The sequence below is a fragment of the Pinus tabuliformis genome, chromosome 3_1, assembly GCF_031772625.1.
Source record: "Pinus tabuliformis cultivar Carrire ecotype Pingquan chromosome 3_1, CPIR1, whole genome shotgun sequence".
In the NCBI taxonomy this organism is placed as follows: Eukaryota; Viridiplantae; Streptophyta; class Pinopsida; order Pinales; family Pinaceae; genus Pinus; species Pinus tabuliformis.
The window spans coordinates 972,779,598-972,807,067 of record NC_142301.1 but is presented as its reverse complement, the minus strand read 5'-3'; the positions used below and the strand labels follow the sequence as shown (position 1 = coordinate 972,807,067).

Genomic DNA, 27,470 nt, shown 5'->3' with positions numbered 1-27,470 from the left:
AACAAAAGATTTGAATTAATGGAGACGTACAATGATGAAGCCATGGCGCAAGGTTAGGTAATCAACTTTCCTTATTGACCGAAAGAATTATCTAAAGAAGCAAACCTGCAAATCTACCACTGTTAAATGCTAAACGAATATTACCATTACTACCACTACAGGTAAATGGGATTCAGGTAAGATAAATATCAAGGAAAATTTGGAGTATGAATTACTTACCACCCATTTAATAACGTGTGTTCTGCTCCATAAATTCATATGACTCCTTAAAAATGTAGTTTGTTGGGCTAATCTGAACCTCGAAGGATCTGCATGAAACAAATAGCAAGCAAATAGTTTCTTGTACTTAAAAACAACCTTTCTAACATTCCTCAAAAACGTTATCTAATCCTAGATATTCTTTAGGTTCTATTTTAATGTTTTTAACTTGATACCATTTTACAGGTGTCATTTGGAGATAATATGGAGATGAATGTTCTAAATTTTATGTGAGTTTCCAGGTGTTACTTTAGAATTTGTTGTCCTATCTATATGAGTTGTAGCTGAGTTAGAATCCCTATCATCTGGCTTGTTATGTCTCTGGAGTCAATTAATCCCATCACTATATAATGGAACATTGTTAAGCATTTGTATATGAGCAAACACAAGTCTGAATTAATATGTCTCATTTGATCAATTCTCTATTATCCTTATTTGTTTAAATGTGTCCCCGTTGAAACTACTTTCAAATTCATAAACTTTCAGATTCATTTGTTTAGGTCGTCATTTTTCAAACACGGGACTGCTGGACGAGACCATTTAGAGAAGAAAAATGAAAAGAACTCACCATGTGAAAATTGATAATCCATTGTTACTATCTCCTTTTCCCATCCTTTCCAACGCCTTATCTAGGCACGAAAAGGACTTGTATTTTCAGTTAAAGATGTTTAGAATGCATGAAGATATGAAAGTAAATTCAAACTGAGACAATATTTAAATTGAATGAAATGTGAGAAGGTCATGTATTTCCCGTTGCACTTACTTTTGCTCTTGCTAGTGCGATTGTTAGGACACTATATAACACATGGAGAGTTGCCAACGTAAAGATGAAGTAGTGGAGCTGGTTCATGCCAGTGAGGGAGACCAGAGAAAACTTACCCTTGAATCAAAAGGGAAATAACATTTATCAAAATTATATCAGATGGACTAACACAGTCTAAGTAACGTCTAATTGTATGGGGAAATTCGAATACACAAGATAGAGTATGGTTTCTACCTGTTCGGAACAATGATCGCTCCCAGCAGCCATTGATTTTTCCTTTTGACATGGAAGCATGCTATAAGCTATTCCTTCTAGTACACAAATATTAGAAATGGGCTTCTCTCCAACGGTCAGTAGAAACAAAATGAAGCCCATAAGCATCAGTTCTAAAATCCAAGAATGCCAATTTAAGATGTATGATGTCAGACGATGTAATGTAATGAAATCTCATTCAAAAATTCTGAGATTTGCTAAAAGATAGACTTGCTACAGCCATGTGTTTCTTTTAAACTCTTACTTTGAAACCCAAATTAGAACTGTCAGATCAAGCCACGATACAATCGAACAGAGCAATTTAGAATATTTAATGGTCAAATCAAGCCATAGAACAATTTAGGAGAGTAGCGGAGTAAGCTTTGATATATAGGCTTAAACCACAATATTAGTTAAACTAATTGATCAGTGTGGGGGCCTCGTTTTCATCTGGTCATTCATCCAAACTTGGTGGATATGCTTTTGATACCGCAACCCTTTCAGGTCTATTGATTTATGAGAAAAAAACGTATTTATATTAAATTCAATTTAGAATTGCACAATCAAAACTGTCTGAAATATTAGTTCAAAGTTTAAGTTTAGAATATTTTAAACACGTGGAATTTAGTTAAATAATTATAAGTAGAATTTTGTATTTATGATGTTATATCTTTAATATAATTCCAACAAAATTTGGAAAATGGCCATTTCCTAATGCATTTAAATTTTATACCACTAAAAAACTAGCATCAAACAATATTATTTCGATATCTACGGAGACCATTACAAGAAGCCTACCTCCTTTCACCTTTTCAAGTGCGTCAGATAAGGCCTTCTTATTTCGCCTGGAGAGCCACTGCAATATAATCACAGAAAGATTACTATTACAGATAGACGTTAAGTTCAAATCTTGATCATTCTGCATATATAAAATAACTGATCATTCTGCATGTGGAATATCCATCTATATAAAAAAAATGCTGATCATAATGAAAATTTTGGTTGCTGATTATTGGTATTGGCCTACTGATCAGTGTTGGAACTACTACACACCTACATGCAGACTCTTAGTTAGAGCATGGGACTACATGAAAGATTCCTTTTGCATGATTTACTCCTTGATTTGCTCCTTCTTTAACTCCGCAACTGGTTAGTTCTTCTGCATGATTTACTCCCTGATTTGCTCCTTCTTTCACTCCGCAACTAGCTAGTTATCTCCGGAACTTGTTGTAGGTGTTGAGTCTTCTCATTGATCACCACTATGGTGCATTACCTTGCGATCTTCACCCAGTAATGCTATATCATGAGCATTGTAACCTATTTTCTAATGAATCATTTTTTTCTTATTTCGATTTTCTTTTAGTGTTTTTTCTCTGCAAAGCTGTGTGTTCAACCTTTACTAGTTAGATTCATCTGTGCAGGTTTTCTAACACATTTGCATGGTATCAGAGCCCACAGGTTGCTAGATAAAAGATGCACCAGTACTTTATTTTGCAGGTATTATAGCTTAGAGATCGAAGATTGACAGAAAAATGGAGTTTCCCAAAGCATCGATCCTAACACCGTACAACTATCACGAATGGAAGGACCAAATGGCTCGATACCTTCGTCATAAAGGGTTGTACAGGATTACCATGGCTACAGAAGTGGAACCCACTTCAGCCATAGAGAAATCCAAGTACCTCAACCGTATGGATGAGGCCCACGGATCCATATGCATGTGCATCTCTCCAGAGTTGCAGTTTCATCTATCTACCTGCAATACTCCCAATGAGATTTGGAAAAAGGTTGAAGATCTCTACGGGAAACAGGATGAGGTGAAAGGACATCTGCTCGAGGTGGAGCTGCTCTCATTGGATCCACGGAACTATGATAGAGTTCAAGATTTCTTCACCAAATATAATGATCTATTGCTACAACTCAAGGGTTGTGGAATTGACAAATCCAAGGAGGAGAGTCGCCAAGTTCTCTCTATTATGTCAAAGCTCGGACTGGAATACTCCATCTTTGTGTCTACATTTCATTCAGTAAGGCTCATAACAGGTAAATCCTACACTATGCCTTCTCTCAAAGAATTTATGGAGTTCCTTATTTTTTAGCAAGATAAACCCATTGGCATGGGGAAAATCAAACCTCCAAAAGTGCATGCACTTGCTGTGCATGATAGCAGCCACAATAAGAATCACAGATCTTATTCAAATCAGAAAAATTAGCAGCAAAAAGACAAGGGAAAAGCGCATTCCCATCCAAAGAAGGAAGGGTACACCAAGCCCTTCAATGACTCCTTCGGCTCGAGAAATGAGAAAGGGAAGAAAGGAAAAAGATGCACCTATTGTCAAAGAGGATTCCATCCAGAATCCTCTTGCATGAAGAAACAAATTGACCAAATGGCAGAAATCCTTCAGAAGCACAACCTTGGGGACCACATCCCTCAAGGCGCCAAGAAGAAAACTAAGGATCCGCCACATGGGAAAGGTAATAATTTTCATGCTTTAGTTGCAATTAATTCTTCTCCTAACGCATGGATTATAGATTCTAGTGCATCACATCATATGGCTACTACAAAGGAAGTCTATTCCTCTTTGGATGCATGCAAAGGACCTCCCATCCTCATGGGAGATGACTCACCTATTGAGGTCACCGGAAAAGGTAGAGTGGAACTTTTACACGGAAGCTTTCAAGATGTGCTTCATGTTCCAAAACATTTGGTAAACATGCTTTTAGTTTATCAGATCACTCATTCTGGCACTAGAAAGAGAGTGGAATTCACTCCAGATGCAGTGAACATATATGATCTACATAGCAGCTCCAAAATTGCAACTGGTGAGGTAAACAATGGAACCAGACTGTATGCATTTTCTAAATTTATTGAATCTGAATCCTCCTTATTGCTTACACATGCTGATGATAGTAGTAGGCTTTGGCACGAGAGCTTTGGTCACTTAAATTATAGGTATATGCAGCAGCTAAGCAAGAATGAGATGGTGGAAGGCTTGCCAAATATCAGTTTCTCCAAAGGAGTTTGTGAAGGGTGTGTCCTTGGCAAACATCCCAGAGAAAAGTTTGACACCGGCAAGACTCACAGAGCATCCTCTCCTCTAGATTTGATCCATAGTGATCTCATGGGGCCTTTTCCTCATCCTTCCATCAACAAAGCAAGGTATGTGCTTACATTTATTGATGATTTCTCACGGTATACTTGGGTGTATCTTCTCAGGGCCAAATCTGAAGTTTTTGCGCACTTTGAAGATTTCAAAGCACTAGTTGAGACACAGTCAGAGAGAAAGATCAAAGCCCTCCATACAGACAATGGGGGGGAATATGTTAACACAGCACTTCGGAACCTTTGCCTTTAGTCCGGCATACAGTTACAGTACACAGTTCCATACACTCCGCAGTAGAACGGAGTTGCTAAGAGAAATAATCGATCTCTCAAAGAGATGGCTTCCTGCATGTTGCATGCTAAGTCATTGCCTCATAAGCTATGGGCTGAAGCACTTAATTGTGCTAATTACATCCAAAACAGATCTTCTCATAAGTTTGTCAAGGATCAGACCCCCTTTGAGGCTTGGAGCGGCACTCAACCAGAGGTCACCCACTTCCGTGTTTTCGGCTCCAGAGCATGGGCAAGGATCCCCTCTGAAAAGAGGAAAGCTCTTGATCCACAAAGCATTGAGTGCATCTTTGTTGGATACCCTGATGGTGTGAAGGGATACCGGCTCCTGATTTCCTCTACGGAGAAGCTCATCATTGAGCGAAGTGTCAAATTTGAGGAAAGTCTCTCGCATGCACCTCAATTGCCACATGTAGACACCTCTTATCTACATCATGTTCGAGATGATGACTCAGTACGCTCAGATGCAAATAAAGACCATGCGGATGCCGAGGTAGAGCATGCAGATGCAGAGACAGAGTCTTTAGATACAAATCTAGTGCATGCAAATGATGATCCACATCCACGTCCCGATCGGGCTTCTAGTAGTGAATCATATTCCCCTGTGATAAATCAAAGAACAAGGAGCTTACATGAGATATATGCACAAGACCACCCAGCTGCTAGAAATGGTCTTGTGGGGGATAATTTTGATCTACAGAGGACTAGCTCAAAGTTTATTGAGCCTCCTCTTGTCCTCACTACCACTGAACCATCGCCATCCTGGCATTGTCATTTGGTTCAGTCTTCTGGTCCACAGTTTTATGTTGAGGCTGCTGGGCATCCATCTTGGGAGTCCACCATGGAGGAGGAATATAACTCCCTCCTCGAGAACCAGACTTGGGATCTGGTCCCCCTTCCTTCAGGAAGGAAACTTGTCTGATGCAAATGGTCTACAGGACCAAGAGTGCTACAGATGGGCAAATCACCAGATGGAAAGTGAGGCTAGTAGCTAAAGGCTTCCAACAAATGCATGGCATTGATTATGACGAGACCTTTGCTCCAGTAGCAAAGATGGATTCCATATGCCTTACACTTTCCATTGTGGCTGCCCAGGGATGGGAAGTACATCAGATGGATGTGAAGAATTCCTTTATTCATGAAGACCTATCAGAGGAGATTTACATGGAGCAGCCACATGGTTTCATTCAGGATTCATCTTTGGTTTGCAGACTGAAGAAATCTCTCTACGGACTTAAGTAGGTCCCGAGAGCTTGGTATGCGAAGATGGATTCTTTTCTCTTATCACAAAACTTTGAAAGATGTAACTCTGATCCAAATGTTTACATGCTCAGGACACATGATTCTCTTCTTATCTTAATTTTGTATGTGGATGATCTCCTGATCACTGGCAGCTCGGCTTCAGCCATTGCTACAGTCAAGAGGGCTTTGCATGATAGGTTTTTGATGATGGACATGGGTCCATTACACTTCTTTCTTGGTCTTGAGATTAGCCAGGATGCCACAGGCATCAAACTCTCTCAGGCTAAGTATGCACAGGATCTCCTCGAGAGATTTCGCATGACTGACTGCAAGCCAGCACCGACTCCTTTTCTATCTGGGGTCCGCCTTGAGGATGGAGGTGACACTCAATTAGTTGACATCACTTTCTACCGACAGCTAGTGGGGAGCTTATTGTACCTCACCCACTCCAGACCAGATCTCTCATATGCAGTAGGGGCAGTTTCCAGATACATGCAGGAGCCGCATGAGCTACACTGGAATGTTGCCAAGCGCATCCTCTGATATGTGTAGGGCACCATCACCTTCGAGATTCACTATGCAGCAGGCACTGCATTGAATCTCCTTGGCTTCACAAATTCTAATAGGGTGGGAGACAACATTGATTGCAAGTCCACCTCCAGATATTCACTCGGTCTAGGATCTAGCCCTATCTGTTGGTCGAGTAAGAAGCAGACTGTTATTGCTCTCTCTTCAGCTGAGGCCGAGTACAGAGGAGTAGTCAACATCACCATTCAGGCTCTGTGGCTACAACACTTCCTCACTGAGTTGGGCGTCCAGTTCCACCAACCCATTTCCATTTGGTGTGACAACCAGAGCACTCCTAAATTTTGCAGGGATTCAGTACAGTGGTAGCGGACGAAGCACATAGAGATCCATATGCACTACATCAGAGACTTAGTACATGATCGGGTCATTGATTTGCAGTTCTGTCCCTCAGCAGAACAGACTGCAGACGTCTTCACCAAGACATTCATTGAGCAGATGTTTCGCTCTCTGCATGATCGTCTTGTAGTGAAGGACACAGTTGCTTAGCAACTGTCTTTTCTTTCTCTTTTCTTTTGATTACATTGTATTTTGAGGGGGGGTTTTTCCCACGAGGTTTTCCCTCTTTTCTCAATTTTAGTACAAGTTGCACTGTATTTTGGGTGACCTTTGGCCTTAGTTTCCAGGGCCCATTTTCTATTTTTCCCCATAGTGGTGTTCAGGGGGAGTGTTGGAACTACTACACACCTATATTCGGACTCTTAGTTAGAGCATGGGACTACATGCAAGATTCCTTTTGCATGATTTACTCCTTGATTTGCTCCTTCTTTAACTCTGCAACTGGTTAGTTCTTCTGCATGATTTACTCCCTGATTTGCTCCTTCTTTCACTCCGTAACTAGCTAGTTATCTCCGGAACTTGTTGTAGGTGTTGAGTCTTCTCATTGATCACCACTATGGTGCATTACCTTGGGATCTTCACCCAGTAATGCTATATCATGAGCATTGTAGCCTATTTTCTAATGAATCATTCTTTTCTTCTTTCGATTTTCTTTTAGTGTTTTTGCTCTGCAAAGTTGTGTGTTCAACCTTTACTAGCTAGATTCATCTGTGCAAGTTTTCTAACACATTTACAATCAGGAAATATGTTCGTGTGACCAAATCCAGTGCATAGAGCGTGAATCTATAGTTGAATACCGAATACAATTAAACCAAATCCGGTGCAAAATAGAAGTAAGATATTAAATTGGAGAATATGTTGGCAAAACATTACAATTCCAACGTGGTGGATCGCTTGTTCAGTAAGTAAGGAGATGATAACAAAGGCCAAACAAACAACTGTGACTGCCCAAATGGGAGTTTTCTCTAAAGAATGCCCATCACCACCATCACCACCACTGCACACTGCCATATCCTTCTCAAGCAACTAACAATAACTTCCTTGTAATAACCTTGAAACGAAATTTCGGTATTTTGAAACAATTGCAATGGTGATAAACTAGAATACTGCCTTCTAAATAATGAAATCTCTCACAGCACAGAGCATGAATGGAGGAGAACTCTAAATGGCTTTAAATATACGCAATTCATGGTGTTAGGACAGTTGTTAAAACACGTGTATAATACCAATGCATGCGCTTCCATTGTGCACAGAAAGGCCAAAACTCGTCATGCACTCGTCCCGATTATATGAAAACTCCATCCATTTATTTCGGACTTGTCGTGCCATTTTGGGGGTGATTTTTTACATTTTCAGAATTGGAATTAGTAGATAAATTTGAGGTGAAATTTTGATTTGGATTATTTAAACTGGTTTTTTGATTGTATATATGGATTCAAGACCCCAAAAAGCCTTTAGGGTATTTGGATTGGGCAGAGGTTACCCATCACATTTATGATTTTAATAAATTCTGCCGGATTTTAAAAAAATTAAACCTGAAGAACCCACCAGAAAAATATTAGAAACTGCTATTAGAAACAGCAAAAGGCTCATTGCTTTTTAACGTTAAAGCAGTTTCTAATCTTAATGTGACCCGATCTAATCTTAAAGCATTTAGATTTTATCCTAAAGCAGTTTCTAATCTAAAGCATTAGATCTTAAGCGTTGAATTGGTATATGATGGACGTACCAGATTAGAGTTAAATAATATATAAAGGATTGGGTCCTCTCTCTCCCACACACAAGAGTTGCATTCTTCTCCATCAAGAAGCACATAAAGAAAGTGAGGGCAAGAGGAGAGAAACCGAATTCTGAAGAAGAGGAACAGTCAGGAGTCAGATCAAAGTAGATGGAAGCCATTACATCTTCCGCTGTTGATCAAGGTATGTCATCTCATATAAAGTTCTGATTGTGAAATATTCGGTATTGATGATCTTTGGGCTGTAAGTTAAGACTTTTACATTTGGTATCAAAGCCAATCAATAACTGAATATTTCCTATGATTGCAATTGATCTGTTTTGTGCTTTACTCATTTGATTAAGCCTTCGGGAAATTGTGGGGTTTCATGAATGGTATCAATGTTGTTCTGTATGTACCAGAGCACGCCAAACCCTAAACGGCTTTTTGATTGTTCCCAACAATGGGTTTCCTTCGTTTGATTTTAACACTATGAATTTTCATGTTTGAGGAAAGGATTTCTCATCAACTGGTTGCTTCCTCATTTCTGTTTTCCAAATGGCTTTGAGAATTCACGCTTTCTTGTGTCCACCCGGTATTCTCCCATTCATAGTAACGGCTAAAGTCGATTCCAAAGAGTCTTGCCTGGTAACAGCAGCGTATCGCTAATGTATGTTTCGACATTCACCCATCAAGGAAATGACTTGAATTTTTATAGTTATCTTCTGCATATGAGTGCGTGTATGACCATTGGATGAGGATAGTCCTTGCAGTATTTGTTTATGAGCTCCCATCCGAGTTCAATAAGGATTAGCTTGAGAACAGTCATTGCGCCAGTCATTTGTTCGCTACAAAGGTCGCCATACACCATGCTCTGTTGAATAGATCAGTGCGCGTGTTACTGTCTCTTATCATGTCACTAAGGTGGTCATTGCCTTGAGCTTCTCCATTGTAATTCGTTTGATAGCCCGGAGCATGCTCAATTTAATTCGACAATCATCCTTGGAACTGTATCATTGTTCGGTTGTCACAACCCTATTGCATGTCACATAACCATAACGTCGGAGCCTTTAGCTTCCATACATTGCACAAATTCTTGCTTGGACTAGAACTCTGAATTATGCTCCGCGGTGATCCTTGGGTTTCGATGCTCTTTGTATTTTCGAGATGCCATATAATGATGGATCCAGGTCACCTAGAAAATTTCCGCATCATTGTGTGTTCGCTGTGTATGTTGGAATGAATATGCGGTGAATATAAGTTATTGAATCCTGGTAGATAGTCAAATTTGTGCACTGTAAGAAGACTAACAAAGCAATCATTTTTGTACAGAGTTGACTAGAACTCCTGTAGGAAAGTTACAGTTTCGATTGAATTTGAAATTTGGGCATAAAAGTAATTGCTCTATGACTGATTGTTTTGCATAAGGTATGTGCTATAAATTATTGATGCACATGAGATTTATGATCACCAAAGTGGTCAAAATCAGAATGTTGTTTCGCATCAAGTATGTGTTATAAATCATTTATGCACATGAGATTTATGATTTTGTTAATCACCAAAGTGGTCAAAATCAGAATAATCATTTAGTGCATAATTGACATAACGATTATTGATAGAAATTGCTAGTTATAAAAAATACCAATTAAAGCTGGCGTCACTAATGATAGAACCTGAGAACTTACCCAAAGGAAAGTCTTGTTCTATAACTAGTTGACATGATGAGGTTTAATAGATATTTTGATTAAATAAATATTGATCATCCAAAGATGTCAGTTCTATTTGATTGAATATATTTATTACCTGCTTATGTTTTGGTATTTAATTATGTTAAGTATAAGATAGTATCTACCCAAAGGAGTGCTATATTATACTATTATGTCTACATCTGAATCACGTTAGTTATGAGCTTATAGTGATTTCAATTTTAATTTGCAGGAGTTACCATGAATACACATGCTTCATCTGTTACATTGTTCACTGGTGTTAATTTTTCTGAATGGAAAGAACAAGTCAATTTCCATTTAGGTATTCAGGATCTTGACTTGGCACTCCTTGTGGATAAGCCTGCTGCTCTTACAAGAGATAGTACTGAGGCAGAAAAATCACACCATAAAGCATGGGAACGCAGTAACAGATTGAGCCTTATGTTTATTAAGATGACTGTTGCTAACAACATCAAGTCAACAATTCCGCAAACAGAAAGTGCTAAGGAATATATGCAGTCTGTGGAAGAGCATTTTCGTTCAGCTGATAAGTCACTCGCTGGTACTCTTATGGCAGAACTCACGACCATGAAGTTTGATGGGTCGCGAACTATGCAAGAGCACGTTATAGAGATGACTAATATTGCAGCAAGGATAAACTCCCTGGGATAGTAGAGGATTCTTTTCTTGTCCAGTTCATTCTGAACTCGCTACCTTCTGAATATGGACCTTTTCAGATTAACTATAACACTATAAAGGATAAGTGGAATGTTAATGAATTGGTCAATAGTCTTGTTCAGGAAGAAGGACATTTGAAAAATCAAGTGAATCACTCAGTAAGTTTTGTGAGTAATAAAGCTGGTAAAGAAAAGAAAGGAAAATCAAGTCATTTCAAGAAGAAAAAGGCACCTGCTAAGAATGGGCAGGATGAGGAAAAGAAGGAACTAAACAGTGTTCAATGTCGTATCTGTAAAAAGAGACTTATCGTCTAATTCTAGAAAGTGGATATGTATTAAACTTATACAATACCCTTTATGTACCTTCATTATCTAGAAACCTTATTTCCGCAAGTAAATTGGATATTTCTGGTTTTAGATGTATGATTGGATCTGGTTGTTTCGATTTATATAAGAATGCTGATAATGTTGGTTCTGGTATTCTAATTGATGGTTTATATAAATTGAAACTGAATGACACTTATGTGAATTCCTTGTTGAATGTAGTAAATAATGTTGGATGAAAACGTAGCATGTTGAATGAAAATTCTGCTTTCTTGTGGCATAAACGACTAGGTCATATATCCAAAGAAAGAATGATGAGATTAGTAAGTAATGAAATTTTGTCAAATTTGGACTTTAGTGATCTAGAATTATGTGTGGATTGTATTAAAGGTAAACAAACCAAACATAATAACATAATAAGAAAGGAGCCACTAGAAGCAGCCAGCTTCTTGAACTAATACACACTGATATTTGTGAATGTCCTTGAGATGTTTGTAAATGAAGTTGAGAGGCAATTAGAAACTGGTAATGCAAGATTCATTGAGAATGGTGAAGTCAGTGGGAGTACTAGAAGAGAAATAGTAGAAATAAAGGAAACAAGGGTAAATGTTACATTACCTAGAATAGTTCCTCCATCTACTATTACTCCAAATGTTGTTCCGGCTGTTGTATAATAGCATGACGATAATGAACAACATATAAATGAAGAAGTACTTCCTGAAGGAAATGACTTACATAATGCTGATATGCATGAACCACAACAAGTAGCATTAAGAAGACCTCAAACAAATCGTAGGTCAGCTATTTCTAATGATTATGTGGTTTATATCCAAGAATCAGATTATGATTTTGGAATCAATAAGGATCCAGTTTCGTTTTCACATGTTGTAGAAAGTAAAGAGTCAAAGGAATGGATTAATGCCATGAAAGAAGAACTGAAATCCATGCAACAGAATGAAGTTTGGGATCTCGTTGAGTTACCACATGGCTGTAAAAGAGTCGGATGCAAATGGGTTTTTAAAACCAAACACGACTCTAGTGGTAATATCAAACGGTATAAAGCTAGACTTGTTGCTAAGGGTTACACTCAAAAAGATGGTGTTGATTACAAGGAGACATTTTCTCCTATTTCGAAAAAGGACTCACTAAGAATAATAATGACATTAGTAGCTCATTATGATTTGGAGTTGCATCAATGATGTGAAAACAGCTTTTCTGAATGGAGATCTTGATGAGGATGTTTATATGGATCAACCTGAGGGTTTTTCTGTAGAAAGTAAAGAACAATTGGTGTGTAAACTTAAGAAGTCAATGTATGGGCTTAAACAAGCATCCCGACAGTGGTATATTAAGTTCAATACCATTATTACATCTTTTGGTTTTAAGGAAAATATGGTTGATCACTGTATATACCGAAAGATCAGTGGGAGCAAGTTTATTTATCTGGTCCTTTATGTTGATGACGTCTTGCTTGCTGCAAATAATTTAAGTATATTGCATGAGACTAAGGAATTTCTCTCAACGAAAGATTACATGCTCATCCAATGAATCGGAAGTGATTGGATATAGCGATTCAGATTTTGCTGGATGCATCGATACTAGAAAATTGACTTTTGGTTACCTGTTTATGTTTGCTCAAGGTGCCATATCATGGAAAAGTGCGAAACAGACTATCGTTGCTTCATCCACTATGGAGGCAGAATTTGTGGCATATTTTGAAGCCACAATTCATGCATTATGGTTGCGGAACTTTATTTCAGGACTTGCGGTTGTCGACACCATTAGCAAGCCGCTGAAAATTTATTGTGATAACTCTGCAGCAGTATTTTTCTCAAAGAACGACAAGTACTCTAAAGGTGCCAAACATATGGAACTGAAGTATCTTGTTGTGAAATATGAGGTTCAGAAACAAAGAATGTCAATCATGCACATCAGGACAGAACTTATGATTACAGACCCTTTGACGAAAGGGTTACAACCAAGACAATTTAAGGAACATGTTCAAAGAATGGGTCTTGGTTGTATTAATGATAATTGATGTGTGACATTCTGAGCTCTTTTATGTGTTTCTGATATACAATCATGTGTTTCTTGTTTTAATGTAGTAATACGTATTTTATGTAATTTTAAACAAGAAAGAGTCTTATAAAGATATTATGTTTAATCATTATGATATAAGACATTATATGGACCATTATGCTGTTTTATATAAATTATGAGTATGAATTGATGGATTGGTGGTGTTGTAGTATATGGAAGGGAATGCATTGAATTAATAGTGCACAACCGCCATAACTCTCAGCAATTTATCATAGTATGATGTTCAACACTTAATATTATGAATAGTCGGGTCAAGTGGGAGAAGTGTTAGAAACTGCTATTAGAAACAGCAAAAGGCTCATTGCTTTTTAACGTTAAAGCAGTTTCTAATCTTAATGTGACCCGATCTAATCTTAAAGCATTTAGATTTTATCCTAAAGCAGTTTCTAATCTAAAGCATTAGATCTTAAGCGTTGAATTGGTATATGATGGACGTACCAGATTAGAGTTAAATAATATATAAAGGATTGGGTCCTCTCTCTCCCACACACAAGAGTTGCATTCTTCTCCATCAAGAAGCACATAAAGAAAGTGAGGGCAAGAGGAGAGAAACCGAATTCTGAAGAAGAGGAACAGTAAGGAGTCAGATCAAAGTAGATGGCAGCCATTACATCTTCCGCTATTGATCAAGGTATGTAATCTCACATAAAGTTCTGTTTGTGAAATATTCGGTATTGATGTTCTTTCGGCTGTAAGTTAAGACTTTTACATTTGGTATCAGAGCCAATCAATAACTGAATATTTCCTATTATTGCAATTGATCTGTTTTGTGCTTTACTCATGTGATTGAGCCTTCGGGAAATTGTGGGGTTTCATAAATGGTATCAATGTTGTTCTGTATGTACCAGAGCACGCCAAACCCTAAACGGCTTTTTGATTGTTCCCAACAATGGGTTTCCTTCGTTTGATTTTAATACTTTGAATTTTCATGTTTGAGGAAAGGATTTCTCATCAACTGGTTGCTTCCTCATTTCTGTTTTCCAAATGGCTTTGAGAATTCACGCCTTCTTGTGTCCACCCGGTATTCTACCATTCATAGTAACGGCTAAAGTCGATTCCAAAGAGTCTTGCCTGGAAGCAGCAGCGTATCGCTAATGTATGTTTCGACATTCACCCATCAAGGAAATGACTTGAATTTTTATAGTTATCTTCTGCATACGAGTGCGTGTATGACCATTCGATGAGGATAGTCCTTGCAGTATTTGTTTATGAGCTCCCATCCGAGTTCAATAAGGATTAGCTTGAGAACAGCTGTTGCGCCAGTCATTTGTTCGCTACAGAGGTCTCCATACACCGTGCTCTGTTGAATAAATCAGTGCGCGTGTTACTGTCTCTTATCATGTCACTAAGGTGGTCATTGCCTTGAGCTTCTCCATTGTAATTCGTTTGATAGCCCGGAGCACGCTCAATTTAATTCGACAATCATCGCCTCGAAGGAAAACTCATCCTTGGAACTGTATCATTGTTCGGTTGTCACAACCCTATTGCATGTCACATAACCATAACGTCGGAGGCTTTAGCTTCCATACATTGCACAAATTCTTGCTTGGACTAGAACTCTGAATTATGCTCCGCGGTGATCCTTGGGTTTCGATGCTCTTTGTATTTTCGAGATGCCATATAATGATGGATCCAGGTCACCTAGAAAATTGCCGCATCATTATGTGTTCGCTGTGTATGTTGGAATGAATATGCGGTGAATATAAGTTATTGAATCCTGGTAGATAGTCAAATTTGTGCACTGTAAGAAGACTAACAAAGCAATCATTTTGTACAGAGTTGAGTAGAACTCCTGTAGGAAAGTTACAGTTTCGATTGAATTTGAAATTTGGGCATAAAAGTAATTGCTCTATGACTGATTGTTTTGCATAAGGTATGTGCTATAAATTATTTATGCACATGAGATTTATGATCACCAATGTGGTCAAAATCAGAATGTTGTTTCACATCAAGTATGTGTTATAAATCATTCATGCACATGAGATTTATGATTTTGTTAATCACCAAAGTGGTCAAAATCAGAATAATCATTTAGTGCATAATTGACATAACGATTATTGATAGAAATTGCCTGTTATAAAAAATACCAATTAAAGCTGGCGTCACTAATGATAGAACCTGAGAACTTACCCAAAGGAAAGTCTTGTTCTATAACTAGTTGACATGATGAGGTTTAATAGATATTTTGATTAAATAAATATTGATCATCCAAAGATGTCAGTTCTATTTGATTGAATATATTTATTACCTGCTTATGTTTTGGTATTTAATTATGTTAAGTATAAGATAGTATCTACCCAAGGGAGTGCTATATTATACTATTATGTCTACATCTGAATCGCGTTAGTTATGAGCTTATAGTGATTTCATTTTTAATTTGCAGGAGTTACCATGAATACACATGCTTCATCTGTTACATTGTTCACTGGTGTTAATTTTTCTGAATGGAAAGAACAAGTCAATTTCCATTTAGGTATTCAGGATCTTGACTTGGCACTCCTTGTGGATAAGCCTGCTGCTCTTACAAGAGATAGTACTGAGGCAGAAAAATCACACCATAAAGCATGGGAACACAGTAACAGATTGAGCCTTATGTTTATTAAGATGACTGTTGCTAACAACATCAAGTCAACAATTCCACAAACAGAAAGTGCTAAGGAATATATGCAGTCTGTGGAAGAGCGTTTTCGTTCAGCTGATAAGTCACTCGCTGGTACTCTTATGGCAGAACTCACGACCATGAAGTTTGATGGGTCGCGAACTATGCAAGAGCACATTATAGAGATGACTAATATTGCAGCAAGGTTAAACTCCCTGGGACTTACAGTAGAGGATTCTTTTCTTGTCCAGTTCATTCTGAACTCGCTACCTTCTGAATATGGACCTTTTCAGATTAACTATAAAACTATAAAGGATAAGTGGAATGTTAATGAATTGGCCGGTAGTCTTGTTCAGGAAGAAGGACGTTTGAAAAATCAAGTGAATCACTCAGTAAGTTTTGTGAGTAATAAAGCTGGTAAAGAAAAGAAAGGAAAATCAAGTCATTTCAAGAAGAAAAAGGCACCTGCTAAGAATGGGCAGGATCAGGAAAAGAAGGAACTAAAGAGTGTTCAATGTCATATCTGTAAAAAGAGACTTATCGTCTAATTCTAGAAAGTGGATATGTATTAAACTTATACAGTACCCTTTATGTACCTTCATTATCTAGAAACCTTATTTCCGCAAGTAAATTGGATATTTCTGGTTTTAGATGTATGATTGGATCTGGTTGTTTCGATTTATATAAGAACGCTGATAATGTTGGTTCTGGTATTCTAATTGATGGTTTATATAAATTGAAACTGAATGACACTTATGCGAATTCCTTGTTGATTGTAGTAAATAATGTTGGATGAAAACGTAGCATGTTGAATGAAAATTCTGCTTTCTTGTGGCATAAACGACTAGGTCATATATCCAAAGAAAGAATGATGAGATTAGTAAGAAATGAAATTTTGTCAAATTTGGACTTTAGTGATCTAGAATTATGTGTGGATTGTATTAAAGGTAAACAAACCAAACATAATAACATAATAAGAAAGGAGCCACTAGAAGCAGCCAGCTTCTTGAACTAATACACATTGATATTTGTGAATGTCCTTGAGACGTTTGTAAATGAAGTTGAGAGGCAATTAGAAACTGGTAATGCAAGATTCATTGAGAATGGTGAAGTCAGTGGGAGTACTAGAAGAGAAATAGTAGAAATAAAGGAAACAAGGGTAAATGTTACATTACCTAGAATAGTTCCTCCATCTACTATTACTCCAAATGTTGTTCCAGCTGTTGTATAACAGCATGATGATAATGAACAACATATAAATGAAGAAGTACTTCCTGAAGGAAATTACTTACATAATGTTGATATGCATGAACCACAACAAGTAGCATTAAGAAGACCTCAAAGAAATCGTAGGTCAGCTATTTCTAATGATTATGTGGTTTATATGCAAGAATCAGATTATGATATTGGAATCAATAAGGATCCAGTTTCGTTTTCACATGCTGTAGAAAGTAAAGAGTCAAAGGAATGGATTAATGCCATGAAAGAAGAACTGAAATCCATGCAACAGAATGAAGTTTGGGATCTCGTTGAGTTACCACATGGCTGTAAAAGAGTCGGATGCAAATGGGTTTTTAAAACCAAACACGACTCTAGTGGTAATATCAAACGGTATAAAGCTAGACTTGTTGCTAAGGGTTACACTCAGAAAGATGGTGTTGATTACAAGGAGACATTTTCTCCTGTTTCGAAAAAGGACTCACTAAGAATAATAATGACATTAGTAGCTCATTATGATTTGGAGTTGCATCAAATGGATGTGAAAACAGCTTTTCTGAATGGAGATCTTGATGAGGATGTTTATATGGATCAACCTGAGGGTTTTTCTGTAGAAAGTAAAGAACAATTGGTGTGTAAACTTAAGAAGTCAATGTATGGGCTTAAACAAGCATCCCGGCAGTGGTATATTAAGTTCAATACCATTATTACATCTTTTGGTTTTAAGGAAAATACGGTTGATCACTGTATATACCGAAAGATCAGTGGGAGCAAGTTTATTTATCTGGTCCTTTATGTTGATGACGTCTTGCTTGCTGCAAATAATTTAAGTATATTGCATGAGACTAAGGAATTTCTCTCAACGAAAGATTACATGCTCATCCAATGAATCGGAAGTGATTGGATATAGCGATTCAGATTTTGCTGGATGCATCGATACTAAAAAATCGACTTTTGGTTACCTGTTTATGTTTGCTCAAGGTGCCATATCATGGAAAAGTGCGAAACAGACTATCGTTGCTTCATCCACTATGGAGGCAGAATTTGTGGCATATTTTGAAGCCACAATTCATGCATTATGGTTGCGGAACTTTATTTCAGGACTTGCGGTTGTCGACACCATTAGCAAGCCGCTAAAAATTTATAGTGATAACTCTGCAGCAGTATTTTTCTCAAAGAACGACAAGTACTCTAAAGGTGCCAAACATATGGAACTGAAGTATCTTGTTCTGAAAGATGACGTTCAGAAACAAAGAATGTCAATCATGCACATCAGGACAGAACTTATGATTACAGACCCTTTGACGAAAGGGTTACAACCAAGACAATTTAAGGAACATGTTCAAAGAATGGGTCTTGGTTGTATTAATGATAATTGATGTGTGACATTCTGAGCTCTTTTATGTGTTTCTGATATACAATCATGTGTTTCTTGTTTTAATGTAGTAATACGTATTTTATGTAATTTTAAACAAGAAAGAGTCTTATAAAGATATTATGTTTAATCATTATGATATAAGACATTATGTGGACCATTATGCTGTTTTATATAAATTATGAGTATGAATTGATGGATTGCTGGTATTGTAGTATATGGAAGGGAATGCATTGAATTAATAGTGCACAACCGCCATAACTCTCAGCAATTTATCATAGTATGATGTTCAACACTTAATATTATGAATAGTTGGGTCAAGTGGGAGAATGTTAGAAACTGCTATTAGAAACAGCAAAAGGCTCATTGCTTTTTAACGTTAAAGCAGTTTCTAATCTTAATGTGACCCGATCTAATCTTAAAGCATTTAGATTTTATCCTAAAGCAGTTTCTAATCTAAAGCATTAGATCTTAAGCGTTGAATTGGTATATGATGGACGTACCAGATTAGAATTAAATAATATATAAAGGATTGGGTCCTCTCTCTCCCACACACAAGAGTTGCATTCTTCTCCATCAAGAAGCACATAAAGAAAGTGAGGGCAAGAGGAGAGAAACCGAATTCTGAAGAAGAGGAATAGTCAGGAGTCAGATCAAAGTAGATGGCAGCCATTACATCTTCCGCTGTTGATCAAGGTATGTCATCTCACATAAAGTTCTGTTTGTGAAATATTCGGTATTGATGATTTTTGGGCTGTAAGTTAAGACACCAAACTGTTAGTGTTACCATAAAAAAAAATTTTGACTCGAGTCATCAGCAGCGTTATGTGTGAGTCTAATAAGGCTGTCGATCTCACAGTGCATCATTTACTGTTTTGGCTTTGCACGATTAAAGTTTACTGGTACAAAATAATTGTTTGAAATTGGGGATAAAAGTAATTGCTCTATGAATGATTGTTTTGCATACATTAATGATTGTTTATGCACATGAGATTTATGATTTTGTTAATCACCAAAGTGGTCAAAATCAGAATGTTGTTTTGCATAAGGTATGCGTTATAAGTTATTTGTGCACATGAGATTTATGATTTTGTTAATCACCAAAGTGGTCAACGAAAATCAGAATGTTGTTTCGCATCAAGTATGTGTTATAAATCATTCATGCACATGAGATTTATGATTTTGTTAATCACCAAAGTGGTCAAAATCAGAATAATCATTTAGTGCATAATTGACATAACGATTATTGATAGAAATTGCCAGTTATAAAAAATACCAATTAAAGCTAGCGTCACTAATGATAGAACCTGAGAACTTACCCAAAGGAAAGTCTTGTTCTATAACTAGTTGACATGATGAGGTTTAATAGATATTTTGATTAAATAAATATTGATCATCCAAAGATGTCAGTTCTATTTGATTGAATATATTTATTACCTGCTTATGTTTTGGTATTTAATTATGTTAAGTATAAGATAGTATCTACCCAAAGGGGTGCTATATTATACTATTATGTCTACATCTGAATCGCGTTAGTTATGAGCTTATAGTGATTTCATTTTTAATTTGCAGGAGTTACCATGAATACACATGCTTCATCTGTTACACTGTTAACTGGTGTTAATTTTTCTGAATGGAAAGAACAAGTCAATCTCTATTTAGGTATTCAGGATCTTGACTTGGCACTCCTTGTGGAGCCACCAATCAATAACTGAATGTTTCCTATGATTGCAATTGATCTGTTTTGTGCTTTACTCATGCGATTGAGCCTTCGGGAAATTGTGGGGTTTCATGAATGGTATCAATGTTGTTCTGTATGTACAAGAGCACGCCAAACCCTAAACGGCTTTTTGATTGTTCCCAACAATGGGTTTCCTTCGTTTGATTTTAACACTATGAATTTTCATGTTTGAGGAAACGATTTCTCATCAACTGGTTGCTTCCTCATTTCTGTTTTCCAAATGGCTTTGAGAATTCATGCCTTCTTGTGTCCACCCGGTATTCTCCCATTCATAGTAACGGCTAAAGTCGATTCCAAAGAGTCTTGCCTGGTAACAGCAGCGTATCGCTAATGTATGTTTCGACATTCACCCATCAAGGAAATGACTTGAATTTTTATAGTTATCTTCTGCATACGAGTGCGTGTATGACCATTCGATGAGGATATTCCTTGCAGTATTTGTTTATGAGCTCCCATCCAAGTTCAATAAGGATTAGCTTGAGAACAGCCGTTGCGCCAGTCATTTGTTCGCTACAGAGGTCGCCATACACCGTGCTCTGTTGAATAGATCAGTGCGCGTGTTACTGTCTCTTATCATGTCACTAAGGTGGTCATTGCCTTAAGCTTCTCCATTGTAATTCATTTGATAGCCCGGAGCACGCTCAATTTAATTCGACAATCATCGCCTCGAAGGAAAACTCATCCTTGGAACTGTATCATTGTTCGGTTGTCACAACCCTATTGCATGTCACATAACCATAACGTCGGAGGCTTTAGCTTCCATACATTGCACAAATTCTTGCTTGGACTAGAACTCTGAATTATGCTCCGCGGTGATCCTTGGGTTTCAATGCTCTTTGTATTTTCGAGATGCCATATAATGATGGATCCAGGTCACCTAGAAAATTGTCGCATCATTGTGTGTTCGCTGTGTATGTTGGAATGAATATGCGGTGAATATAAGTTATTGAATCCTGGTAGATAGTCAAATTTGTGCACTGTAAGAAGACTAACAAAGCAATCATTTTTGTACAGAGTTGAGTAGAACTCCTGTAGGAAAGTTACAGTTTCGATTGAATTTGAAATTTGGGCATAAAAGTAATTGCTCTATGACTGATTGTTTTGCATAAGGTATGTGCTATAAATTATTTATGCACATGAGATTTATGATCACCAAAGTGGTCAAAATCAGAATAATCATTTAGTGCATAATTGACATAACGATTATTGATAGAAATTGCCAGTTATAAAAAATACCAATTAAAGCTAGCGTCACTAATGATAGAACCTGAGAACTTACCCAAAGGAAAGTCTTGTTCTATAACTAGTTGACATGATGAGGTTTAATAGATATTTTGATTAAATAAATATTGATCATCCAAAGATGTCAGTTCTATTTGATTGAATATATTTATTACCTGCTTATGTTTTGGTATTTAATTATGTTAAGTATAAGATAGTATCTACCCAAAGGGGTGCTATATTATACTATTATGTCTACATCTGAATCGCGTTAGTTATGAGCTTATAGTGATTTCATTTTTAATTTGCAGGAGTTACCATGAATACACATGCTTCATCTGTTACATTGTTAACTGGTGTTAATTTTTCTGAATGGAAAGAACAAGTCAATCTCCATTTAGGTATTCAGGATCTTGACTCGGCACTCCTTGTGGAGCCACCAATCAATAACTGAATGTTTCCTATGATTGCAATTGATCTGTTTTGTGCTTTACTCATGTGATTGAGCCTTCGGGAAATTGTGGGGTTTCATGAATGGTATCAATGTTGTTCTGTATGTACAAGAGCACGCCAAACCCTAAACGGCTTTTTGATTGTTCCCAACAATGGGTTTCCTTCGTTTGATTTTAACACTATGAATTTTCATGTTTGAGGAAAGGATTTCTCATCAACTGGTTGCTTCCTCATTTCTGTTTTCCAAATGGCTTTGAGAATTCATGCCTTCTTGCGTCCACCCGGTATTCTCCCATTCATAGTAACGGCTAAAGTCGATTCCAAAGAGTTTTGCCTGGCAACAGCAGCGTATCGCTAATGTATGTTTCGACATTCACCCATCAAGGAAATGACTTGAATTTTTATAGTTATCTTCTGCATACGAGTGCGTGTATGACCATTCGATGAGGATATTCCTTGCAGTATTTGTTTATGAGCTCCCATCCAAGTTCAATAAGGATTAGCTTGAGAACAGCCGTTGCGCCAGTCATTTGTTCGCTACAGAGGTCGCCATACACCGTGCTCTGTTGAATAGATCAGTGCGCGTGTTATTGTCTCTTATCATGTCACTAAGGTGGTCATTGCCTTGAGCTTCTCCATTGTAATTCATTTGATAGCCCGGAGCACGCTCAATTTAATTCGACAATCATCGCCTCGAAGGAAAACTCATCCTTGGAACTGTATCATTGTTCGGTTGTCACAACCCTATTGCATGTCACATAACCATAACGTCGGAGGCTTTAGCTTCCATACATTGCACAAATTCTTGCTTGGACTAGAACTCTGAATTATGCTCCGCGGTGATCCTTGGGTTTCAATGCTCTTTGTATTTTCGAGATGCCATATAATGATGGATCCAGGTCACCTAGAAAATTGTCGCATCATTGTGTGTTCGCTGTGTATGTTGGAATGAATATGCGGTGAATATAAGTTATTGAATCCTGGTAGATAGTCAAATTTGTGCACTGTAAGAAGACTAACAAAGCAATCATTTTTGTACAGAGTTGAGTAGAACTCCTGTAGGAAAGTTACAGTTTCGATTGAATTTGAAATTTGGGCATAAAAGTAATTGCTCTATGACTGATTGTTTTGCATAAGGTATGTGCTATAAATTATTTATGCACATGAGATTTATGATCACCAAAGTGGTCAAAATCAGAATGTTGTTTCGCATCAAGTATGTGTTATAAATCATTTATGCACATGAGATTTATGATTTTGTTAATCACCAAAGTGGTCAAAATCAGAATAATCATTTAGTGCATAATTGACATAACGATTATTGATAGAAATTGCCAGTCATAAAAAATACCAATTAAAGCTGGTGTCACTAATGATAGAACCTGAGAACTTACCCAAAGGAAAGTCTTGTTCTATAACTAGTTGACATGATGAGGTTTAATAGATATTTTGATTAAATAAATATTGATCATCCAAAGATGTCAGTTCTATTTGATTGAATATATTTATTACCTGCTTATGTTTTGGTATTTAATTATGTTAAGTATAAGATAGTATCTACCCAAAGGAGTGCTATATTATACTATTATGTATACATCTGAATCGCGTTAGTTATGAGCTTATAGTGATTTCAATTTTAATTTGCAGGAGTTACCATGAATACACATGCTTCATCTGTTACATTGTTCACTGGTGTTAATTTTTCTGAATGGAAAGAACAAGTCAATTTCCATTTAGGTATTCAGGATCTTGACTTGGCACTCCTTGTGGATAAGCCTGCTGCTCTTACAAGAGATAGTACTGAGGCAGAAAAATCACACCATAAAGCATGGGAACACAGTAACAGATTGAGCCTTATGTTTATTAAGATGACTGTTGCTAACAACATCAAGTCAACAATTCCACAAACAGAAAGTGCTAAGGAATATATGCAGTATGTGGAAGAGCGTTTTCGTTCAGCTGATAAGTCACTCGCTGGTACTCTTATGGCAGAACTCACGACCATGAAGTTTGATGGGTTGCGAACTATGCAAGAGCACATTATAGAGATGACTAATATTGTAGCAAGGTTAAACTCCCTGGGACTTACAGTAGAGGATTCTTTTCTTGTCCAGTTCATTCTGAACTTGCTACCTTCTGAATATGGACCTTTTCAAATTAACTATAACACTATAAAGGATAAGTGGAATGTTAATGAATTGGCCAGTAGTCTTGTTCAGGAAGAAGGACGTTTGAAAAATCAAGTGAATCACTCAGTAAGTTTTGTGAGTAATAAAGCTGGTAAAGAAAAGAAAGGAAAATCAAGTTATTTCAAGAAGAAAAAGGCACCTGCTAAGAATGGGCAGGATGAGGAAAAGAAGGAACTAAGGAGTGTTCAATGTCGTATCTGTAAAAAGAGACTTATCGTCTAATTCTAGAAAGTGGATATGTATTAAACTTATACAGTACCCTTTATGTACCTTCATTATCTAGAAACCTTATTTCCGCAAGTAAATTGGATATTTCTGGTTTTAGATGTATGATTGGATCTGGTTGTTTCGATTTATATAAGAATGCTGATAATGTTGGTTCTGGTATTCTAATTGATGGTTTATATAAATTGAAACTGAATGACACTTATGCGAATTCCTTGTTGAATGTAGTAAATAATGTTGGATGAAAACGTAGCATGTTGAATGAAAATTATGCTTTCTTGTGGCATAAGCGACTAGGTCATATATCCAAAGAAAGAATGATGAGATTAGTAAGTAATGAAATTTTGTCAAATTTGGACTTTAGTGATCTAGAATTATGTGTGGATTGTATTAAAGGTAAACAAACCAAACATAATAACATAATAAGAAAGGAGCCACTAGAAGCAGCCAGCTTCTTGAACTAATACACACTGATATTTGTGAATGTCCTTGAGACGTTTGTAAATGAAGTTGAGAGGCAATTAGAAACTGGTAATGCAAGATTCATTGAGAATGGTGAAGTCAGTGGGAGTACTAGAAGAGAAATAGTAGAAATAAAGGAAACAAGGGTAAACGTTACATTACCTAGAATAGTTCCTCCATCTACTATTACTCCAAATGTTGTTCCAGCTGTTGTATAACAGCATGATGATAATGAACAACATATAAATGAAGAAGTACTTCCTGAAGGAAATGACTTACATGATGCTGATATGCATGAACCACAACAAGTAGCATTAAGAAGACCTCAAAGAAATCATAGGTCAGCTATTTCTAATGATTATGTGGTTTATATGCAAGAATCAGATTATGATATTGGAATCAATAAGGATCCAGTTTCGTTTTCACATGCTATAGAAAGTAAAGAGTCAAAGGAATGGATTAATGCCATGAAAGAAGAACTGAAATCCATGCAACAGAATGAAGTTTGGGATCTCGTTGAGTTACCACATGGCTGTAAAAGAGTCGGATGCAAATGGGTTTTTAAAACCAAACACGACTCTAGTGGTAATATCAAACGGTATAAAGCTAGACTTGTTGCTAAGGGTTACACTCAGAAAGATGGTGTTGATTACAAGGAGACATTTTCTCCTGTTTCGAAAAAGGACTCACTAAGAATAATAATGACATTAGTAGCTCATTATGATTTAGAGTTGCATCAAATGGATGTGAAAATAGCTTTTCTGAATGGAGATCTTGATGAGGATGTTTATATGGATCAACCTGAGGGTTTTTCTGTAGAAAGTAAAGAACAATTGGTGTGTAAACTTAAGAAGTCAATGTATGGGCTTAAACAAGCATCCCGGCAGTGGTATATTAAGTTCAATACCATTATTACATCTTTTGGTTTTAAGGAAAATACGATTGATCACTGTATATACCGAAAGATCAGTGGGAGCAAGTTTATTTATCTGGTCCTTTATGTTGATGACGACTTGCTTGCTGCAAATAATTTAAGTATATTGCATGAGACTAAGGAATTTCTCTCAACGAAAGATTACATGCTCATCCAATGAATCGTAAGTGATTGGATATAGCGATTCAGATTTTGCTGGATGCATCGATACTAGAAAATCGACTTTTGGTTACCTGTTTATGTTTGCTCAAGGTGCCATATCATGGAAAAGTGCGAAACAGACTATCGTTGCTTCATCCACTATGGAGGCAGAATTTGTGGCATATTTTGAAGCCACAATTCATGCATTATGGTTGCGGAACTTTATTTCAGGACTTGCGGTTGTCGACACCATTAGCAAGCCGCTGAAAATTTATTGTGATAACTCTGCAGCAGTATTTTTTTATGAGCTCCAATCAATAACTGAATATTTCCTATGATTGCAATTGATCTGTTCATGGCTTGATGACGAAAATACGTTGTCCTCTATGGTGACACATAAACCCCATATTTGCGTGTCGGCCTTTTTTAATCAAGCTTCGGCCCATCAATGTTTGACGATTGGATTGTTATAAACTTTCGATCTGAAACCCATCGCCGACGAGAACACTGCTGAACCAGCGAGAACTGTTCGCGCGGCACAGCCCTCCATCACCACCGTAACGGCGCTACCAAGCGTTGATGTTAAAAACTCGAGGGATAAGCCATTAATGCCCCAGTTTATGATAAAACCCCGCTTAGTTGCGCGTGGTGTATTTGTCCCCGTTCTGTGCACGATAAGCCCCTCCACGATGAAAATCAAGAAATTTTACATTTGGTATAAACTATAGCTTCCAAAGTATAATATAGGTTCCATTTCCTTTTTATTTTCGGGCATTGTAGACTGTTGAACAGGTTTATTTTAAGATGGCCTAGTTAAGAGGACGTTCATGACACATATAGCAATCGCATTTAATATGATTGTTACGGTGACTTATGTCATGGGTTTAGATTTTATGATTGTTACGGTGACTTATGTCATGGGTTTAGATTTTATGACGAAATCTCAGTCACAGAAGGAGACCTTCAATAGCCGTCCACAAATGCTATTATAAAGTCATTATTTCTATGTTAGATATAGAGGACGGTATGTTCAGTCCATATATCGCTGCAATCCGCGTAGTCCATGACACTACATTTCGTACATTTCGTTGCGGAATTTTGTCAAACACATTGCATGCATCGTCTATGCTTCCGCATTTGCAACACATGTTTAAAAGGATGTTGTTGAGACATGAGATCAACGCGTAAGTGTTTGATGGGAAGATTAAGATTTTAGTGTAAATCTTTGTTAAACGAAATAGATTTACATTTTAATGTGTAAATAAAGCTATTAATAAAGTTTCAATGTACCACATAAATAACGTAACACAGCATGTAAAGAAACCCGTGATGTAGCTTTATCACATATACTCTGTGCATATATATTTTTAAGAGGGAAAATATATATTTTGATATTTTATAGAAAATCAATTTACACATTAAGAAGGGTGTGTATATATTTTGATCAATAATCAGAGTTTTTAGGGTCTTTTCGTGCATCATTTATTGTTTTGGCTTTGCACGATTAAAGTTTACTGGTGCAAAATAATTGTTTGAAATTTGGGCATAAAAGTAA

At 37.0% G+C, this 27,470-nt stretch overlaps 1 long non-coding RNA gene across 1 annotated transcript in view; it reads right to left on the bottom strand.

Annotated features, from left to right (window-relative positions):
- Nucleotides 1-2,077: 2,077 nt before the first annotated feature.
- The window catches only part of LOC149191077 (uncharacterized), a 69,920-nt gene continuing 44,527 nt past the window's right edge, over nucleotides 2,078-27,470 (bottom strand). The window contains exon 2 of the long non-coding RNA XR_016255626.1: nucleotides 2,078-2,129. This is a non-coding gene — a long non-coding RNA (uncharacterized LOC149191077). The remainder of the gene's footprint in view (nucleotides 2,130-27,470) is intronic.